The sequence below is a fragment of the Barbus barbus genome (assembly GCF_936440315.1).
Source record: "Barbus barbus genome assembly, chromosome: 43".
Classification (NCBI taxonomy): domain Eukaryota; kingdom Metazoa; phylum Chordata; class Actinopteri; order Cypriniformes; family Cyprinidae; genus Barbus; species Barbus barbus.
The window spans coordinates 1099765-1123076 of record NC_136721.1 but is presented as its reverse complement, the minus strand read 5'-3'; positions in this window follow the sequence as shown (position 1 = coordinate 1123076).

Below are 23312 nucleotides of genomic sequence, written 5' to 3'. Positions count from 1 at the left end.
GTTCTCCCTCCTGATTTCATTCAAGACGTAATTGACTGTGTTTACGTGAATACTGGGGTCCTAGCGCCCCAGTATAGTGATGGGGACACTATACTGTAAAAAGCACCGTCCTTCGGATGAACCGTTAAACCGAGGTCCTGACTCTCTGTGGTCATAAAAAAATCCCAGGATGTCCTTCGAAAAAGAGTAGGGGTGTAACCCCGGCATCCTGGCCAAATTTAACCATTGGCCTCTGACCATCATGGCCTCCTAACCATCCCCATATCTACTGATTGGCTTCATCACTGTCTCCTCTCCACCAATAAGCTGGTGTGTGGTGGGCGTTCTGGCGCACTATGGCTGCCGTTGCATCATCCAGGTGGATGCTGCACACTGGTGGTGGACGAGGAGATACCCCCCTTACTATGTAAAGCGCTTTGAGTGCCTTGAAAAGCGCTATATAAATGTAACAAATTATTATTATTATTATTAATACTGGTCAAAACATTTACATTTACATTACATTCAGTCATTTGGGAGACGCTTTTATTCAAAGCGACTTACAATTGGGGAATACACAAAGCGATTAATCTTGAAGAGGCAATCAGACAGAGAAAGTGCTCGTAACACCAAGTCTCAGTCATTGTTCCAATAAGTACAAGCTAATAAGCGGAGAGAAAGATAGAGGGACAGAGGTTTTTTTTTTTTTTTTTGAGTTTAGGATGAGTCAATTCTGTCAATTCAACATAATTTTGTGTGTTATTCTCTGTTAATGTCACGCTGTGTGAGACACACTTTCTGTGTGTGTGTCCTTCAGTGTCTGCGCTCAGAAAACCCGACCGAATTGAGGAAGCTTATGTCCCAGAGGACAGATCAATAGGCTATGATGCAGTTCGAATGTGCGCATCTAACCTCCTAACCAGGCAGCAGATTCGTTCTGAATGAATCTCTTCCCAAATCATCCCTCACTAACATTTTCATCTCGTTTTTATTCGTTCATGAAAATGTCATTATTTTTGTCATTCAAAACGAGATTTAGTTTATCGTCTCATTTTGAGCTTCTGAAAAAAAAATGTTGTTGACGAAAATTATGACGAGAATTATTCGTGAACGAAATTAAAACTGTATCAAATGCTGATTTTGTATACCATATGATACTTAAAGATGCATAACATAAAATGGCCCATGATCACTTATGATTCTTTCAATCAATTGATAAATATTTCATTTGTTTCACAGCCCTTTTATTTTTCTTAATGTTATATAAGAAAGCCTGGCCACACTTAATTTGAAGGTCCAATTCTCACTATTAACAATGGCTTCTTGATTTCAGACTCGGATCAGGAGACTCAGGAGGCCATGGCGGGACAAGAGATTCGGGGAGCCATGGCGGGACAGGGGGTTCTGTGGCCTTGGCCTGGCCACACAGGCCGTGACTATATGGCCCCCTCCCAAAATTCTCTTGGGGAAGTTCCCCTCTGGGAGCCATTGAGGAGGACCGGGCACTTGAGGGCGCTCTGGAGGAGCGGAGCTGGACAGAACCAGCGGGGAGACAGGAGAGCTGGACAGAACCAGCAGGGAGACAGGAGAGCTGGACGGGACCAGCGGAGACGCAGGAGAGCTGGACGGGACCAGCAGAGACGCAGGAGAGCTGGACGGGACCAGCAGAGACGCAGGAGAGCTGGACGGGACCAGCAGAGACGCAGGAGAGCTGGACGGGACCAGCAGAGACGCAGGAGGGTGCTTGTGAGGAGCAGGCACTGGAGGGCACTTGCGAGGAGCAAGCTCATTCTTCGCCACGGGCAGCGGAACCATCGTCGGTGGCGGCGGTACCATCTTTGTCGCGGGCGGCGGAACCATCATCGCCGCGGACTGGGCTCCGGCTCGGGATCGGAGACTCTCCAAACACCGGATGACTGTCTCCTGCCAATTGAGATTGGAGGTGTTTGGGAGCTCCAGTGGCTGATGGTACAAAATCCCGAGCCGGAACAGCGTCTTGAGCTCGTCACCGTCGAGGGAGCTGGCGAGGGCGAGCGGCACGAAAGCCCGTGCAAAATCAAGAGGCTCCTTTGTGGCGTCGAGTTGCTGAGGAAGGAATGCAGGACGACGAGGGATGAAGAATAAACAGGTTCTTTTAATCATGCAGATGAATTAACAGACTCGACCCAGGCTAGAACAAAACTGAATGCTTATAACGGAACAGGAACAAAGGAGTAAACAAGATAATTAACACAAAACAGGTGAATAGGATGAATCATTAACTAAACTAGGACAGGAACTACCAACTACCAAAGGAACTACCAAATAAAACAGAACTGAAAGGAAACCGACACGTGACAGATATGACGTGGGTTAGGAGATCTAAAATATGATCATGCAGAATAAGGCATTAATATGTGCTTTATAAGAACTAATAAACAGCCAATACACTAGTAGTATACATGCTAATAAACAACTAGTTAAGAGTGAGAATTAGTCCCTAAACTAAAGCGCTACCAAAAGATTATTTTATATCCATTTCTATTTATTTTCTGCTGATAATTTTGGTTTTATAACCCCAACATTAGCAAACACAGTTATGAATATTAAAGTTTTCAGTCGTTCTACAGTGCAAATCCACTGGAGCAGCTCATATTCTCGAGGTGAGGAAAATATTGTAGCTGCATTGCAGATATGAAATTCATATTCTAGAGCTGCCTCTTGTTCTGCTCTCCAGAGACTATCAAGTATAACAGATGTCTCTCCCTATGAAGGTCCTGTCACATGACTCAGGGCGTCAGGGCTTCAACACACCTTTCAAAAAAAGTGTCATGCGCCACTTTGACCTCCACATAAAAAAGTGTTGAAGATAGCGTGACGAAATGCTCTAGGTATCAAGGAAGCAGATGGTGAACACTTTGAACAGTCAAAATAGTGCATGAAAATGAGAGGGTGTATGTGTATTTGAGCTTAGAAAAGAACAATTCCTTCCTGGTGCTGTGATGCATACCAGAAAGAAAAAAAATGACTCATTGATTTTTTTTTTTCTCAAATGTTAAAATATTCTTCCGATGTTAGACTGTGTTGTAGTCGATCTCGATGTACTTGCATGTGCACCGAAATTATATTTCTTCCATCTTATTTATATTTTGGCACAAGTTGCAAATTGTCTGGTATTCATTGGTTATGCTTTGAAAGGCCAGTTGAAAACTGGGCCATCATGTTTAAACTTGCAATGGTTGACCTGCGTGCAATGTGTGGGTGTAATGCTATAGCTTGACGCTTTTCTGCATAGAGTGCAATGCATTAGGAAATGATCATCACGTGAAAGGGCTTATGTTCAGAAATATGTGATGATCACATCACAAAAACAACATGGGCCAAAAAGGCATTTTCAGACCTGAAAGAGCATTGCATTTGAAAGCCTCTTCATGCAATAGTAAAGCATATTCTGGACATTGTTCATTTTTGTTGGTTTATGAGCCACAGTCTTTGTACTTGTGTGTTCATCATTGTCCATCAGAGAGCAGCTAGTTCTAAAAGAAAATACGCTGTTTAAATTCCAAGGCAACTGAACTATATTATATATGAATAATGGGTTACATTTCATTTTGAGATGTCCGTGTTACAGTGTAATGATACATTTAAGTACTGAGTAATATTAATTAAGTACATGTACTTACTACATGGATTAGGGTTACTTGCATGTTTATGCATTATTTATTGTTATTTTAAGTACATTTAATGTGTGTAACAAGGACACCTTAAAATAAAGTGTTACCGAATAATGTATTTTTTGTTCATTTAATATTTTGGTAACACTTTATTTTACAGTGTCCTTGTTGCAAATGTTACATGCACTTACTATAATAATGACAGCACATTTTGCATGATTACATGCATCTAACCCTAAATCAAACCTGTTAGCAATTTTGGTAACACTTTATTTTAAGGTGTCCTTGTTACACACGTTACATGTACTTACTATTATAAAAACAATAAATTATGCATAATTACATGCAAGTAAACCTAAGACAAACCCTAATCCTAACCCAAACCATATAGTAAGTACATGTACTTAAGTGAGTGAGTGAGTGAAGTGACATACTGCCAAGTATGGTGACCCATACTCGGAATTCGTACTCTGCATTTAACCCATCCAACGTGCACACACACACACACACACACACCGTGAACACACACCCGGAGCAGTGGGCAGCCATTTATGCTGCGGCGCCCGGGGAGCAGTTGGGGGTTCAGTGCCTTGCTCAAGGGTCTCACCTCAGTCGTGGTATTGAGGGTGGAGAGAGCGCTGGACATTCACTCCCCCCACCTACAATCCCTGCCGGCCCGAGACTCGAACCCACAACCTTTGGATTACGAGTCCGACTCTCTAACCATTAGGCCACGACTTCCCCCCTCAAACTTAATTAATATTACTCAGTATTAAATGTATAATTACACTGTAATAGGGGTGTGCCCGAAGCCGAATACCTTATTCGGAAAGGCACGGGTAATGGCTTCAAAAACTGAGCTGTGTGAGGCACATTTTATTATGGATGGATTCGCTTTATTTGACTACTTTTGGACTGTTGAACAAGACACCCGCCCATGCCATTACAAAGCTTAGAAGAGCAAGGAACATTTTTTATATCACTCCAATTGGATTCGTCATATACAACTAGGATGCTTTGAGGGTGAGTAAAACATTTAATTTTTGGGTGAATTAACCCTTTAACCAAAGTAGTTACCTTATATTATCCAATAGTTTCATATGCCAGTACACTATAAGTGCACCTACTGTAAAATAAAGTGCAACCCAAACTTAAGCCTTACCCTTTAGTAAGTACATGTTGCTTATTAATATTAATCAGTACTTAAATGTGCACAGTAACCACAATTCATTTAATTTGTTTCATTCAGGATATTTTAAAATGTATACTATATATGTGCATTGTGCAATGTTTAATATTTGGAGCAGCAGTATGGTACATATTTGACCTCATTATATTGCCTGTTTAATTCATTTCTGATCAAATTTATAGCTTGAATGCACAAGTCGCTTTCGATAAAAGTATTTCCAATTAAAATAAACCCAATAACCCAATTTTGCATAAACATGTCTAAAGTGACAACCTGATCCAATAATGAGTAAGAAGGACTACAAATGTGTTAGAAAATGTGCACGATATGTGAAACTGGAAGGTCGAGTTCAGCGTTCCATGCAGTGCGCTCTGGTTGTATACTGCACATATGGGCGGATGGTGAGTCATAGGTCATTCGAATATTTCATGCATACAGGAAATTTCATATTGTGCTCAGCATACTTACTATACACCGCAAAAATACTTGGTAGAGTTGTGAACACAGCCTGAGAGTCACTCGCTGTGAGCAGTTTTTGAAGGCTATGAACACATTATCCACACTGCAGCTCAGGAGAGCACACCTGCATGCTGTTTCAGATAAGATTCACATATGAAATCGCAATACTGCAGTCATGAAGCACCAGTGGCATACTATGGCTCTTATTTCCCTTTCTTCTTCTTCTTCTTCTTCTTCTCTCTCTCTCTCTCTCTGGTGTATATGAATTGGTAACTGAAGACAAGCACTTTTCCAAACTCAAAGTCTTGATTAATGGCTGTAAATTTCATTTAAAAATTAATATATAAGGACAATGTGCATCCATCCATTAATTCTCCAAACTGTTTGTCCTACCCAGCTAACAAAAATACTTTTTAAAAAGCGTTTCCTTTTAAATTGTGAAAAATTAACTTTGACCGGGAGATACTTTGCTATTCCATTAACTCTTTCGCCACCATTGACAGAATTTTCCAGCTTTTGGTGTTTTCGCTATTATAAGGTAATAGGCGCTATTACTCATCTTCTGAAAGCATCTTCTGAGTATTGCTAAAGAAGCCACAGGCAAAGAAGAAGCTGAAACAAGCCGACGATCGTGTATGTAAGCAGATGTATATGAAATATAATGCAGTCATCAAGCAATAAACAGCATATAAATCAAAACTGCCTAATGTTACTGAATGAAATGTCGATCCAGGAAGTGGTATAAGACTGTAGAAGCTCTTGATGTGTTGATGAAGCGATCTATGCCATCCATGTTTTAATCATCGATCTGAATCCAATCCTGATGGTAGTCTTTTACAAAAGCACATTTTTTTTTTTCCAGCTTTAAAAAAAAAAATTCTGGCAGGGAAAGAGTTAACAGGCTTTTAAATGCTATTGTCTTTTGGGTATGAAAATGTAATTTTTGCCTATGTTGTTAATGTGCCTTGATCACCACATATTTCCAAACATGAATCTCTTTGTCATTCCCTAATGCATTGCATTCTTTGCAGCAAAGCATCAAGCTATAGCATTACCCCTGAAGCTGCATTGCACGCAGGTCAACATATTTTTCCAGCTAACAAAAATATGTTCTAAGAATTTAAGTTGTTGTGAAAAGTTATGAAAACATTATTTCTGAATGTTCTCGGAACAGTCAAAAATGACAGTTTCCTTAAATGTTTAAACATTATTATGGGAAAACATTATGGGAAAGTTATAACCAATATATAGTTCCTATAACTAGTAAGTCACAGAGGCTCAGGCTCAGTGTTTCAGATATTACATTGTGTCTTTACTGGATGTGAGCAACATGATGTGACACAACAAAAGACAATTATCAATAAATAAATGTGACACGACAAATCCTTGACAGTAAAATAATGTCCATTTTATTTCTGATGTACTCCACGCAGCTGTGCTGTTTTTGACATGAAGTGGTTTTGCAAAGGACGCTTTGTCACCTGCAGTGTAAACCGCCTCAAGCTGTTTCAGCACAACATGACAATAGTGTTATCTGAATGTTCAGCATAAATCCTACAGTTTCCTATGAGTTCTAAGAAATACCTTACCTTCAAACAATAAGAGGTGATATAATAACAGCAGCTTTAATGTAGTCTGGTTTATAAATAATTGAATTATCCACGTCATCCAGCGTGTTTGGCCCGAGGCTCTGGGAAAGGCTCCGGCATCCTGTGACCCGACATGTCCAGCAAACAGAGCGCTCTCACAACTTTGGCTAATGTCCTGGCAAGGTGTTCTCAAAGTTATGAGCAAACATTCTTCAAATAACGTTTATAGAATGTTTGTTCAACGTTATCTGTTCTTTCATAACATGCTCAAACTTTGTACATCATTTATGGAACGTTTTTCTGAAACATTTTTGTGTGACATTTGTCTAAATGTTTTAAAACATTGTCACTTACTATACAGAAGATGACTAACTATAGAGTTGAATGGCTAAATATCTAAACATGTTTAGGCTCAAATCTCACAGCATGTTAAAAATGAAGTCGTAACATAATATTGCACAAGAAATTGTGAGAAAATGAGGCTTTCTTAATGGAAGCTCTGTGTGTGAAAAGAAAAATAAGTTGCCAGTTTTACTGCCACTGGTGTTCATTTCAACTGGAACATGAACAGAGAGTGAATGAAAGCTACAAACGCTTTAGCTTCAAACAACAGTCAATGTGATGATGAAGAGCACTGTGCCAAGTTTAATTTACACATATATTTTAAAGGGTGTACTGTTAAACTAAAGGGTTGCACAGAGTTGCATTCATATTCACTCAGCCCTACAAATGTTTTCAAAAAGTATATAGTTTACAGAAAATGTCCTTTATTGAAGATACATTTGATGTAACATTTGTGGGGAATTTAAAATAAATGAATACAAATAATTAAATTCTGGGTTGCATTTATTGAGCAGCCTTAGAAATGCTCTTACAACCACTCAGAAAACCCTAACAACCACATAGACGTGTGCAGAAAACCAATCAGAGCACCGTGCAGTTTAGTTCATGAAAAGAACAGGCAGCATTACAAAATCAAATTCGTTTTATATTTCGGCATATTGCTGTACTTTGCTAATGCGATCGAAATGACAGTGCAATCCTTCCCAAATCTGTGCATATGGATGTGTTTGTGGAAAGAGTTGGGAATTAAGTGTTAGTGAGGGCAATTCTGCTCTTTTTTGTACCAGCAGGGGGTAGTATGGTTCTCTTGAAACACATATTCCTATAACACACTTTCCCAGCTGTGCCCATGGAAAACATTATGGATTTTGCCAAGCACAAATGAACCTTACAGCACCAATTCACAGCTGTGAGGGGCCGTGGCATGGAGTCTCAATCCTCTCCGTCTGCTCAGTGACCACTCCAACTGAACTCTCTCTCACCCAATCAGATGCAAATAAGAGACCACCGTTCAGAAAGCACATACGTCGTTGTTGCGTATCATCTAGCAGAATGAGACACGTGTCATAGAGTGTGTTTCTGCAATCAACATTTTACAGCTTTGAATTGTTGTTAAGGGTAGAGTGTGTCATTTTTTTTTCAATGCCAACACGTTGTCCTATCTCAGTTTCTATAAGTAGCTTTGGAATCAGAATAGTAAGCCATTTGCATGTTGATTCTCTGGAAAACTTTTAACAATGCTCTGTTTATATATGATCAAACTTAACTCAACACAACAACATACAGGCTCAACCAATGGTGTGAGTTTGGGACGGGGCTACCTGATCATGTCCAAACAGCTCCTGCTGGTAGATGTTGTATTACACCATTCTGGGGGCAAATAATTTTTCCTTTGACAGTCACTTAAAAGTACTCATGAATTCTAGCCATGCAATTCTAGCATGAACAATATGTAATGCAGTGGAAAAAATCCCTGTCAAATGTATAAAAATGTCCATATGAGACTGCGTACCAGCTGGGTAACTGTCATTGAGATGAATAGGAATCCTAGTCCTCCTGGTTGAAAACAAGACAGTAATTATTTTTGCAGTTACGTTTGGTGGCACTAGTGGAGTGGAAATTGCACATCGTTTTCAGTGTTGGGGGTAACACATTACGAGTAATGCGAGTTACGTAATCAGTTTACTTTTTCAAAGTAACTAGTAAAGTAATGCATTATGTTTAAATTGACAAGAAAATAGTTACAAGTTACTTTTTCAAATAAGTAATGCCAGTTGTTGTTTTTTTCCCCCATGTATTGACTGATGGCTCTACTGTCCCTGTGTTGAGAGAAATCAGGAGTAAGTGCAGAGGCACTTTCTTCAGCCTGAGGCTTAATTTCACTTTTGGTGTAAATGTATGTTTTTTTACATAAATGTAAAAACATAAATACATAAATGTATGTTTTTTGCTATTAAAAACAAATAAGCAAGCCCAGCTCAGGTGACACAAAGTAACATAAAAGTAATGTAATGCATTACTTCCCATAAAAAGTAACTAAGTAACATAATTAGTTACTTTCTATGGCGCAATGCAATATTGTAATGGATTACTTTTAGAAGTAACTTTTCCCAACATTGATTGTAAAAATTGGATGTAAAAAGGATGAAAAATGATCTTGGCTGAATAGAAACCAATCTGCAGAAAGTTCTTAAAGACCAAAGACACACTTTAGTTTAGGGGCCAATTCTCACTATTAACTACAGTAGTTGCTTATTAGCATGCGTATTACTGGCATATTGGCTGTTTATTAGTATTTATAAAGCACATATTAACCCATTTAATCCCAAATTTTTCCCAGACATGAAAATATCCAAATGATGTGTCATTAGTAACCCTTTGAAATAATCAATAATTTTTTTTTTTTTTTTTGTTTTTGGAAAAGTGTGTGAAAAATTGTGTTTTATGTTACAATAGTGGGATTTGGAGAGTACTGAAATCACATATTTCTGCAGTCATAAAAATTGTTATATATTTTAGCTCAGCTATTTTAAACTGATCACACTCTAGGGTTACTATTATGCATTAAAAAACCTTATGCAACATTGATAGGAATACTGAGATAAAAAATAAATAAATAAAACATTCAACCATCACCGCATTTCAAAATTCTTACTTTTTTTCCCAAGATATAATATCAAATTTTTATTTCAATGCTATGAATATTACAACATCATTACTGTAATTTTTCTAACATTTTAATTTTTAATGTAGTGAAATATTTTGTCATTGCAACATTTTATTGTCATTTTCACTAGCAACTGCCATTGGATTATATTGTAAAATAAAGTTCACCATTATCCCACCAGTCACTATTATGACCATCAACATGTTTACTCACTCTATGACCACACTCAACAAAATTGAATATATGCAAATGCATATATTAATACTAGACACCCTAAAGATAATGTGTACCAAAAATCTCTGTCATATCTTTATGTTAACATACTTTACTAGCCTTTCGTTTTGGACCTTTGATGCAGCCATCATTTTCTCAAACAGGAATTAAACTGCTCTGGTCATGTGACAATTTGCACTAATCACGTGAAACTGCACATATTTAATTGAGACCCTTTATTTGTTCCATGTTTGCAGGAAGTGCACTAAAACATCAGTCGGTAAGGTTTGTAGAGCTTTATAATGAAAAACTTTTTTACGGTCACTATTGTGACCGGTGGGATTAAATGCCTTATTCTGCATGACCACATTTAGATCCCTTAATCCACCCAATACCTAAACGTAACAACTAACTTACTAACTATGAATAAGCAGCAAATTAAGAGTTTAAAGCAGAAATTACAGCTAATAGTTACTTAATAGTTAGAACTGGTTGAACTAAAGCGTGACCTAATAATATAATATAATATAATCCTTAGTTATTGACCTCAGTTCATCTTGTTTTGCCTTTCCCATTACTCATTACATAAAACTGAAACTGGAGCATTGAAAACACTCTTCGGTCCAAACCAGAAGCTACAAATACATCTGAAACACATGGACCCCAGATGAGAAAGTCTGAGCATTTCTGACGCAGATGGAAAATTTCAGGCCATGCCAATCACATTTCATCTAACCCACTTGAGGAAGCGGGCTTCAATCACCTGTCTCTCAGTGTGCATGCTCGCTCTTTTTTTGGAAAGAGTCATATAACTCAGTGCTCTGCTGTGCACATTATGGCACAGTGCAACAATTGCACACACATTTGACAGTGTCTGAATATCTCTATCATGGAAGGATTGCACCTATAGAAATGAAACCCACTTGCCTTAATGGATAGACACCATTTTGCTTTAAGCCTCTGAGAGACATAATACGGCCATTAGCAGAATGTATCAGCTCCTCAGTGTTATCAACACAAGTTTCCTACTTAACTGATGTTAATGTGATTTATGGAGGGATGTGTAGAGCTGCTCTAGATTCACAGACAGAAGAGGGATTCTGTGAGTGTAGCACACGTGTGCATGTGCCAGACAAACATGAAGATAACACACTTGACACGGTCATGTGAAAGTCTGTTTCAAAGCTTTCAGTGACCCATTTTATGCTGTATTTTTTGTAGTGAGCTACTTCAGATTCAGGGTCCAGTTATGGAAATAGGCATCATTTTAGCACGGTTTTATTTTTTTTTTGTTGTATGTGATAACATTTTTATTTTGTCTCTTATTAAAGATCCCCAGTCCCAAGAGCACCATGTTATGATATAAAGATACATTAGCATATATTATACTGTATTATTCACTAACCACCCCGAGTCCAACTTGACCAGGAGCTATTGCCACTGGCATGGTGCTGCATCATGCATGCTAAAATGAACTCATTGTCATTCTTTTCAGCACAAACACACTTATACATAATGTGCCATTTTTATAAAAAGTCTTAGCTATTTGTGTTGCGCACAGGGCTGCTCCAGGCAAAACCCTGTCATGCCGCCCACACTTCACACTCACAATTAAACACAATCTTTAAGGTGCACATGAAAGACTGGATATTTAGCTTATAGATTCAATTGCACCATAATAAAAGCATCCCCAAGCAGGTTTCCGTTTTTAAATTTTTTTATTCATCCGCATGATAATATATATATATATATATATATATATATATATATATATATACATACATACATACATACATGCATGCATGCATACATACATACATACATACATACAAACACACACACACAAAAACACACATATATATACATATATATATATATATATATATATATATATATATATATGGTATACACACATACTGTCAGTCCTCTGTCGTGTGTGTCTTGTGTTCCTGACTCTTGTGTCCATATTTGATTTGTTTCCTGTCCTTGTTAAGTGTGATTATTAGTTAATTCTTGTCCAGCTGTGTTTGTCTCATTATCTATGATTATCCTGTGTATTAATAGTCCTGTCTATTCAGTTTGATTTCGTCTGGTCTACTCATTACTTCCCGGTGTTCTTGTCTGTGTCTACCTTGCCTTGTCTTGCCCTGCCTTGTTTGGAGTCATTAAAGACTGTTATTTGAGTTTACATCCTCGTCTCATGTTCCTCGTTCATCCCAGCTGTGTGCACCGTGACACATACAATATTGTCAAAATCTCATTATAATCGCATTAAGAGGGTGCATGTAAACGCACTCAAGAGACAGCCAAACGGCAGTAGTTCTAAGAAAGGACGGTCTGCAAGCGATAAATACTATAAATATACTATAAATAAAAAACTTCTCTTCATGACATATTTATTAACAGTAAAGAAGCTTCCTCTAGTATTTTTATGGCTAACTAACAGATTGTGTACACTGGATAACTTTCCAGAAGTAAATGAAACGGTAAGTGACATGTTCACAAGCAGTTTTATTTGATGTCTTTCTTTCAGTTGAAACGCTGATTGAATGATTACATGAGATGTGATACATTTCGATAAGTACTGTATCTGTAACAAAGCACAAAGCTCTTTTGATGTTTGATTATTGGATGGCATAAGGTGGCACATTACATATAATGTTTGGAATACCGTGGACCTGGCAACGCTGGCTTGAACTACAGGTGGTTCATAGGGTTAAATAAAGTGTTAACGGTACTGTATTAATGCATTATTATTGCTTTAACATGGACAACCCTATATTTGAAATACGAAACTTTGGTAACACTTTAGAATACTGTTTTTACTTACTGTATAACTAATAAGGAATTATTGAAGAACTAACAGGTAATTATTCATTAACACTTAACTCACTACTGTTAACTACTAAGGAAGATGTGTTAACTAATCAGTATGTTGAGATGCCGTCAGACAAGTTTTTAATAACCCGATCATCAACAATCGGCCGATAGTGCACATCATTTATTTTACTGGCCAATATCAATGTTTGCCTGATACATTAGTGTATCTCCAGTTTTTATTGTACAGTAACCTCTTATATGTATGCGTTTCAAGGACATTTTTCCCCCCATGCCATGAATCCTTTAAAGGTGAAGTTTTCTGAAATACAAAAATGGTGCTATTTGGCCCACAGGGACATTAATCATCAGATCTACTCTATACATTCTGCGACCTACTATGGAGTCACTAGAATGACATGAAGCCTTACCACAGGTTTAATACTCGACCCCAGGTAAAAGTTACAGCCTTGTTAGGTCATCTATGCATAATGTCCTTGTTAACCAATAGTCACATTTCATTCACTGTTGCTGACCCTATTAAAACTGTTTCTGCGGTCGTGTGCTAAGATGCTCCAAGCGTGTGGCTTGTTATTTTCAAGAAGTGGGACACATGACGATAACCTGCTTGACAACCAGTGTGCTGCATCCAGGCGAGTTTGATTCTACCAGATGAGTAACACTTGAAGAACAAGCCCTCCTCAAACCATTATGTCTTGAATTATTCATCGCAGAGTCATTTGTGCTGTTTTGGCGGTTTGTGAAACGATTGTTATTTTGGGAGGGACCGCTGGGTTTTGCACCACAGAAGTAGTGATTTGAATGTGCTCTCCCTGAGCGATCCCGCTAAAACATTAAAATATGTAAAGCATCACTCAAATGCTGTATATGGGATACTCTCCATTTCAAACCTAAATGACTTGGGAGTTTGTTTTGTAACACTAGCATTGAGGAGAGATTATTGGAAAGCAGATTAGTTTTTAAATGAAATATGGCTGTGTGTCTTCTAAAGAGTTTTGTTGTCTCGTTCATTCCATTACAGTGAAATAATTATCTGGGATTTTGAAGGGCTTATGAAGGCATCATGCTACTATATTCATGTTAGCATATTTGGCTGTTTGCTAAAAAAGACTAGACTGATTTAGTCACGTTATGATCAAAAAAGATGTTGTTGGATAAAAGATGTCCTATCACTTTTCTAACTGATCAGATTGGTGGATGATTAAGCAGTGGAAAAATCCCACAGACCATACAATGACCAGCACAAGTTTGCAACATGATTTTTTACAATAGTGATAATCAATTTAGTATGTTTTACATAAATTTGATTGCACAATTTACCTTTGAGGAAAAAGGTTGTTAACTAATGTGTAGTCACATCACTTTAATGCTTATTGATGAAGAGGCCTTTAAAGGGGATATCAGATGCAAAATTCACTTTTACATGGTGTTTGCATATAAATGTGTCTTAGTAGTGTGTGGACACAACCAACCTACAATGATAAAAAAATCCATAAATATCCATACAAATGCAGAAATTATAAAACTCTTTTTTTTTAATCCCCCCAAAAGCAGTCTCTTCACATACAAACGTAAGTAGAATAGGCTAATTAAATTTGTCTGCATTTAAGTGAAGTGAAGTGACATACTGCCAAGTATGGTGACCCATACTCGGAATTCGTGCTCTGCATTTAACCCATCCAATGTACACACACACACACACACACACACACAGCAGTGACCACACACACACACACCGTGAACACACACCCGGAGCAGTGGGCAGCATTTATGCTGTGGCGCCCGGGGAGCAGTTGGGGGTTCGGTGCCTTGCTCAAGGGTACCTCAGTCGTGGTATTGAGGGTGGAGAGAGCGCTGGACATTCACTCCCCCCACCTACAATCCCTGCCGGCCCGAGACTCGAACCCGCAACCTTTGGATTACGAGTCCGACTCTCTAACCATTAGGCCACGACTTCCCCATTTTAATGCAATACAAAATATGGTAACACTTTATTTCGATAGTCCACTTTAGACATTCTACTAACAGTAAGTAACTTTGCAACTACATGTCAACTAGCAGTCATTAGAGTATTAGTAGACTGTCTGCTTAATATCTTCTAACACTTTATTTTGATGGGTCCACAAAATACAACTTACTGACTATGAGAAACTATGCAAGTATATGTCAACTTATTCTACTAAACCTACCCTACTGAGAGTTAGTAGACATGTAGTTGCAAATTAAAGAGAATTAGTTGACATGTAGTTATAAAGTTACTTATAGTTAGTAGAATGTCTAAAGTGGATTATCAAAATAAAGTGTAACCAAAATATTTATCCTGAGTGACAGAAATATGATTTAAGATGGTACAGTATAAGCAAGTTTAGTTTGAAAAAGGTTAATAGTGAATAAGCCAGAATTAGACAATCTTTGAATATAACAATAATAAAAAGAAATATTTATTTGCAACAACTGATGGAGTGCTGTATGCATGCACAGCGTTGTCAAGGTAACATGGATTGTAAGTGGATTAGTTTTGTTTTTGATGGTAATGTGCCCCCAAAAACACCTAAATCTGTTTATGTCTGTGCAAATCATTTTACTCCAGTCTGCTTTATGAATGAGGGACAATTCAAGGCAGGTTTTGCTGAAAAGTTCAAATTTAAGGAAAGATCAGTACCCACTGTTCGTGATCCTGCTGCACAGTGCTCGAATTGAATCAAGTCTTATGGGGGGTCCCCACCATCAGACTTTTTTTTTTTTTTGGTGGGGGTGGGGGTTAGTCTCGCAATATACAATTTATACAAAATAAACAATATATTTGATCATAATATGCATAACTATATACTATTTAATGTTGCATAACAAATAGAGATAAGCTACTATTCTTCTTTTAAATGGCTTACTCCAAGTAAAAATGTCTGAGGGACCCCCCTAAGTCTATTTTTTACTTCTTATGGGGGGTCCCTAATGCCTTATGGGGGGTCCCGGATCCCCCCAGCCCCCCTTCAATTCGAGCAGTGCTGCTGCACCTCCAGAAGAATTAAATCTCACACTTTCTATTTTTATGATTGTTTGCAAATCGTCTTTCCTCTTACACAGAAGAGACGGGCGGGGTCATCCGTGCTCATTAACATTTAAAGGGACATGCACTGAAACGGCTTGCTGTGAATAGAGCGGTTTTTGACAAGGTAAAAAGGGTGTTGTTTTGCACTACCATTTAAGAATTTTAACCAAAGTATGTTATAGACGTTTCATGAAGACCCTTATGAATCACACCAACCTGTGGAAAATGGGCATCTGATGTCCCCTTTAAATTCATAAATCATAGCACTGTTGAAATATAGTACAGTAAATATAGTACAGTCATACATACAGTAAATAATCATGAAATAAATATTAAATAGATAATATATATATATATATATATATATATATATATATATATAAACTTAATAAAGCCAGTTAAATTAGATGGTACCATTTTAGGTTACTTTTTTCACTGCTTGTCTAAATTATTAAACACTGTTATTGTCACTGTATTTGTTATTGATTTTCTGCTGTTCTTCTGGTTGAAGGGTTCCGTAAATATTTAGGTTAAACATTTAGTTACACTTCAGCTAAGTTTAATTGTTCAAACGATAAAATATTTATTAGTGGTTAAACTGTAACTTGATGTCCATTTATTAAGTTTATGAATTGCCCTGAACTTGATTTATACTAGCAAGAAACCACCCTGCCAACCTCCTTGATATAAAGCTAACAACCACATTAGATTATAAGTGCACACAATCCCAATTACCAACTGATCTGTGTCATTATGTACCTGAAGAAAAACGAAACCCACCCAGTTGTATAATTAAAAATCTCACACTCTATAATTTAATCCGAAATAGTACTGAAACATTATTTATTTGACAGTTTAACAGCCTCAGTCTCTGTGATGCGCTGCACTACAGGTGGAATATTGTTTGTGTTGCACAATAAAAGGCTGATGACTGTTTTCACAATGACCTTTAACGCTGCAAAATCCGCTGGGGCTGCATCAAAAATCTTTACTTTGTACGAGTAAACACAAGCTGATAGCTGTTAGTACCACATGAGAAGAAAATCCTATTGAGAAAGTTTGGCCTTTAGAAAGATACCTCTCTCTGAGGAAAATGTTTAAACTGAGATTACAAAAATGAGAAATATCAAAGGAGCAGATCTCAAGATATTCACCAGTAATACAGCACATTTAGAAAGGTCATGATATGCTATAAACCTCTGGATTGGGAGGGGTTGGTATGGTAATGGACTTTTTCGCTATTTTTATGTCAAACTATCAAGATCTGTGAAGGTATATAAAGTATCGGTGTGGAGCAGAGCGTCTTGGGCTGTGCGGTGCAGCGTGCATGAACGTCTAACTTCTCAGTTGCATGCCATCTGAAATCATTGTTGATTGGAATAACATATAGACATTTCAGCCACACTTTATTTAAACGTGTGGTTGCTACAGTGTAATTGCACAAGTATTGAGTAATATTTATTAACAATACAGTATGTACATAGTATACTTTAGAGTAAGCGTTAGAGATTGGTTTAGTGTTAGTTGCTTATTTGTTGCTTACACATAGTAATTACATGTAACGTGTAACAAGGGCACAAATTATTGGTATTGGTATACAATACAGTTTCTAGTATGAAATACAAAGGTATAAAGTAAGCATAATTTTTGGAATTATTATTACTGGAATTCAATGGAGATTTAAATGCTTTTCAGTGAAATGTGTTTATATAGAGGTAAAAAAAATAAAATGAATCTTATTCTTAAAGGGCTGAAAGTAATTCTGCTAAATGTCTGCTGTTTTTCCATAAATAGGTTCTAATTACATGCTGTAAATGAAAAACTATGGAGAGTTGAACCAGATGCTGCAAACTGAAAATAAATAAAGCCTTATGCATGTATGTATTTATGAACATCTTTAATTATTTATTTAGTACAACTTTTCTCCACACTTCTATGTCAATAATTACCAGTTAACTTTTTCGAAGTTACTCTAGACTCTGCTGTGAATTGAATAGAGATAATTTCCAGGTGCCTTGTGTCACTATTATAAGTGTGTCAGCAACAATGCTTTACTGTCTTTCTGTAAAATTTAAATTTCCTGTATAAAATGATCTAAACACTCAAGGCTTCCACAGACTTACATTACGCAAGTAATATTCAGAGTCAAAGATATATTTGCAGCAATTATCACCAAGAAGTCTGAGGTGCAAAATTATTCTGTAAAAATATCATGTTAATGCAACGCCTACAAGCTGAAACCACAACAAGTTAGTTCGCCCACTCTGACTCTCCACAGCTTGACAAGGCTGCAATGAACTGAAAAAAAAAGATCCATTCTCATCTTGGCGTTCACTTTATAATATGCATTTTTATTTTTTTTACGTTTTCATAGGGCCATTCTGTCTGTGTTTATTTGTAAAGCAGGACCACAGTTATGCACCATCATTATTTGCATAATTGGTTACTTGTCACAGAGTGATAATTTCATCTAAATTTTGACTGCCAGATGTGTGAACTGCTCATTATTAAGAAGGAGACAGAATGAGAGAAAAGGGAACTGCTAATGCGATGGGGGAAAAAGGCATATCAGAAAACCTCTCAGACAAGGTAACCATAGTTACTGCAGAGCTGAGAAGAATGAAAATCCTCTGAGAGTGAAAAACAATGGAATTAAAAGCCATTTTTCTGAAGCGTGTGTAAAGATTGCAAAAGACTGGCAGAGTGACTTCCCATTTGAGATTGAATGTTGAAAGCTATAGGATGTCTCAATGGCCTTGTTCTTTTTACATGTGCATCTCTGGAAGGAACATGACAGTCGTGACATTCACTGGAAGTTTGTCATAATAGATGATAAATGATGGGTACAACCCTGAATTTCAGCCTTGAGGGAAAAGTGCATAAAAGTGTTTATGAGATGCGGAGTCCAACACTGTGATGCTGCTCGTTCACAGTGTCTCACATTATGCTAATTGTGTGGAGGAATGGTTCCCTGGAGCATCTGACAATACTCTGTAGTGCAACCACAACAGCAACTGTAGTATAACTAACTTTTATGGTAGTTCTAGAGAGTGTCATATTTATCAGTGGCATACACTTTTCTTTCAGCCTGTCCAGCTCGTTTTTAGACTAGCTTTACTCTGTATTGTATCACACAAAATAATAGAATTTGTTGGTGGATTGATTGTTTGATTTTTTGGGCACTCACAGATGTGATCAATATGATGACAATAAAATAAGTGAAAATAAGTAAATACATTGATGGAATTACTGTAATTTAAGACAAATGTATCGGCCATTAATTGGTAAAGGTCGATAAAAGCAATTATTGGCATCCAAGTGGATGCTGCACACTGGTGGTGGTTGAGGAGAGACCCCCCCACATGATTGTAAAGCGCTTTGGGTGTACAGCAATACACAATAAAGCACTATATAAATGCATCATTCATTCATTCATTCATTCATTCATTATCTGCCCTAAGGGGCCATCATTAAAACAGGTTCAAGCCAGGGTTGCCAGGTCCAATGTTTTCCCTTCACCAAACATTATTTGTAGCGCACATGCAATAATCGGAAAGAGTTTTGTGCTTTGTTACTTTTGATAAGAAACAAAGTCTCAGCTCTCAAATAAAGTTCAATTTATTGCACAATTCAAACAATAAATGTGATTTTGATGCTCTTAAATGTTGCGTGACAGATCGCTGTAGCACAGTCCTCCTTAATACAAGTTAGACCTTGAAATAAACGTGCATGAACATCAGAAGGCATGTTTAAAAATACATTACAACTTATTGAAATGTATGATGTTTCATGTAATCACTCAGTCAGCGTTTCATTGTAAATAACATTGTAAATAATCGGTTATCGGTATCGGCTAAGAAATGTAGTATCGGTGCATCCCTACTATTTACTACTCTAGCAGCTGAGGAAAATACACCAGCTTCATTGTGTTACTGCAGTACTTGTGCATAATTTACCATTGTAAAACTTTGCTCTCTGAAAACAATTAATTTGAGACTATTTAAAAAAAACTGTAATTATAATGTGACCTGAAGTGAAAGTTAAACATCATCAACAGCGATTTACTTCCATAAATGGGGATAGATTGCTTTCATAACAATTGTGAACTGTACCAGATTTCATCTGAACTCCCAGCCAGACTGTCCTTTGAAGAGGATTTGTGTGAGGCTCACCTGAAAATTGCCTTTACATTCAGCGAATGGAAACACCCTAAATGAGTGCAGAGGGATGAGCACTTGGCTTTCAGTTTAAAATGAGAGGAATGACAGCCAGGGCTGAGTCCATGGTGCTCTTATTTTTAATAGTTGTTTTCTGACTGTTCTAGGGTTGGTAATAATATAGCATTATAAGAAATTGTTTTAGAGAAATAAGCAACTAACATTTTCTGTATGCCGATAATTTTTGAGGTAGTTAATTAATATTGCTCAGTACTTATTTGTGTAATACACTGTAGCAACATCACCTTGAAATATCTGTCAGGGTTCTGTCACTTCGGTCTAGTGTTATTCATGGTTTTGTGACAGAGCCCTGACACTCCCGTCATGAGCCGCGCGCTCTCTCATCTGCGTGCCTTGTTTTGTGTTGGAGCGTGGTGTTCGGATCCCGGCATTCATGTCTTGAGTTTCGGTTTCGTGTCGGAGTTCGGACACTTGCGCTCCATGTTCTGTCTCATTGTGTGAGCGTGCATTCTTGAGTTCGCTCGGTCGCACGCTCTCTTGTCCAACTGTGTTGTGTTGTACGCAGTTCGTGTTTTTATCAGCTGCGTGCATTCATGTTATGTCTTGTGGTGTGTGACACGCATCTTGTTTTTCATTGGCTGCATGCTTTCATGTTGTCATGTCTTGTGTGAACACGTGGCTTATGAGTAGTGTTGTTTTTGGCGGCCTGTTTTAATTTGAGTTTTAGTCTAGTTTTTGTGTGAAGCTGTCATTTTAGTTTTTATTAGTTTTAGTCACGTTCATACTCTTTTTTACGGTGGCCGAGAGAGCTCAACGCGCTGCAACTTCAGAAAACACATGCAAATAGAAAAAAACACCAGAAAATCAAGAAAACATCTTCATCATTTTGACAGCACATGCGCTGCAAATCCTCACAACACATGCAAATTAAGAAACGAGCTGCAAATCCTCACAACACATGCAAATTAAGAAACGAGCTGCAAATCCTCACAACACATGCAAATTAAGAAACGCTGCAAATGCTCACAACACATCCAAATTAAGCTGATAAAATGTAAAAACTGTAACTTGAAGGCAATGTAAGTCGCTTTGGATAAAAGCGTCTGCTAAATGCATAAATGTAAATGTAAATTAAGAAACGCTGCAAATGCTCACAACACATGCAAATTAAGAAACGCTGCAAATGCTCAGATGATTTTAGTAGATCGTAGATCGGCAACAAGATCTGGTGTAGGCGCCGATGACTGCAGCTGTCATTTTCTTTTCGTTTACTTTCATGTTCGTACCTTAGAAATCCCTGATTAAAGAGGCGGTCTAACGCTGGGGGTAGCACTGAGCACGTAGCTGGACCCAGAGGGCGGGCTGTCATTGAAAGTCAAAATTTGATTGGCTGATGATTCTGTCACTAATGCTCGTAACAAATCAGATGTTCAACAAAAGGGTAGCACTATTTGTAGTGCTGGCCTCAGACTTTTTTATGTAGGATATTCCAGTTCAACCTCAACTAAACTAATCATAGGCAATTTAGTGGACAGTACACAAATGAAAATGATACCTAAATAATCAATAAAAAACATTTTTCACACAATTTTTTTTTATAGGGCCAGCAGAGAAGGCCCTGCTTCCCCTGACGGCTCACCACTAAGCAGATAGTAGTATAGGCGAAACCAACATTTAATTTAGCCAAACCCATTTCAAACAAGGTTATCTTATTATATTATTGTTACCTTATAGACTTAAGAATACATACATTCCAGACAAGGAAGATGCTCTGATTTGAATTTACAACATTTATTTTACCAAACAAACATATTAACATATTTTTTGACGTGTTCTAAATAATGCTGCGAGTGGGGCTTGAGGAAGTGACTTCACCTGCGTCTGCGCAGTGCAACCTTATGCAGCTCCAGAAGTGACACAGGAAACAGAAGTACTGCAAAATAATAATAATAATAATAATAACGCGACTAAACGAGACGAAATAACGTTATAACATTTCATTTTGTCTCATTTTAGTCAACGAAAATGAAGAGACGTTTTAGCATAGTTTTTATTTTGCAAAACACATTTAGTCTCATTTTTATTCATCAACAATATTGCATTATATATTTAATTATCGTCATCGTCACATGACCAGCATTTACGTTGCGTCTCGTCTTGTTTTTGTCACATGATAAAGGTTCGTTGACGACGATATTTAGTCACAATTTTCGTTGACGAAAGCAACGCTACTTATCTGCACATGACTGGTGATTTTGTTTTGCTGGCCATGTGCTTGTTTTTGTTTTGTGTGAGCACATGGCTTTTGTCTTAGGTTCTGTGTGCCATGTGCTCTCATGTTAATTGTCTTGACCCCACCCATCTTGTTACCTGATTATTGGTTAATTTGCCCCACTTGTGTTTATCTCGTTACCCTCCTTATTTGATCCCTTTATAAGCTCCTTGTGTTTGCAGTCCTGTGCCAGTTCGTCATCGTATGTTCCCCTGTCGCTTGCTGATCCTGCCTTGCCAAGCATGCCCGCTGTCTTGTTTTTCCCCTACGGGATAGTTTTGGTTTGTTTTGTTTATTTTTTTTAATCGATAAAAGCCCATTCTCTGCAGTTCTGAGTCCTCGCCTCATCCCCTTCACCCCAACCCTGACAATTTCATTTTAAACAAACAATCAAAATAATACAAATATAGACGACGCTATATAATATAAAAAAGTATAAATATGTGCTAGTGTGGTTAATGAAGTGATGTATGTATAAAAAAACAAGTCTCTGTTTGACAAACCTAAATGCTTAAATCAATCTGAGACACTCACTTTGCATATAGCTTACTGACAGACATGTTAAAAAGAAAAAAAAAATTGTTTAATGTCATACTAAAGTGTCACATACTATTACACACATATCATTTTAGTTCCTGCTTTAGCTAAACACTAGAACATTAGAGAACTGTGACTGCACTAATAATGATAAATATACTTTTTTGTTGTTTTTAATATCATTTATATATCTCAGTGTAGCATCTAGGCAGGGTTGCCAAGTCTGTGGTTTAACAATGGAATTGGGCTACTTTTACACTGTTGCAGTGGGTTGTTTTTTAGTCAGTGGGTTAAATCAATCTTTCTCCCACCCCCCTGATTAGACTAGTTTTGAATAGCAATTGGG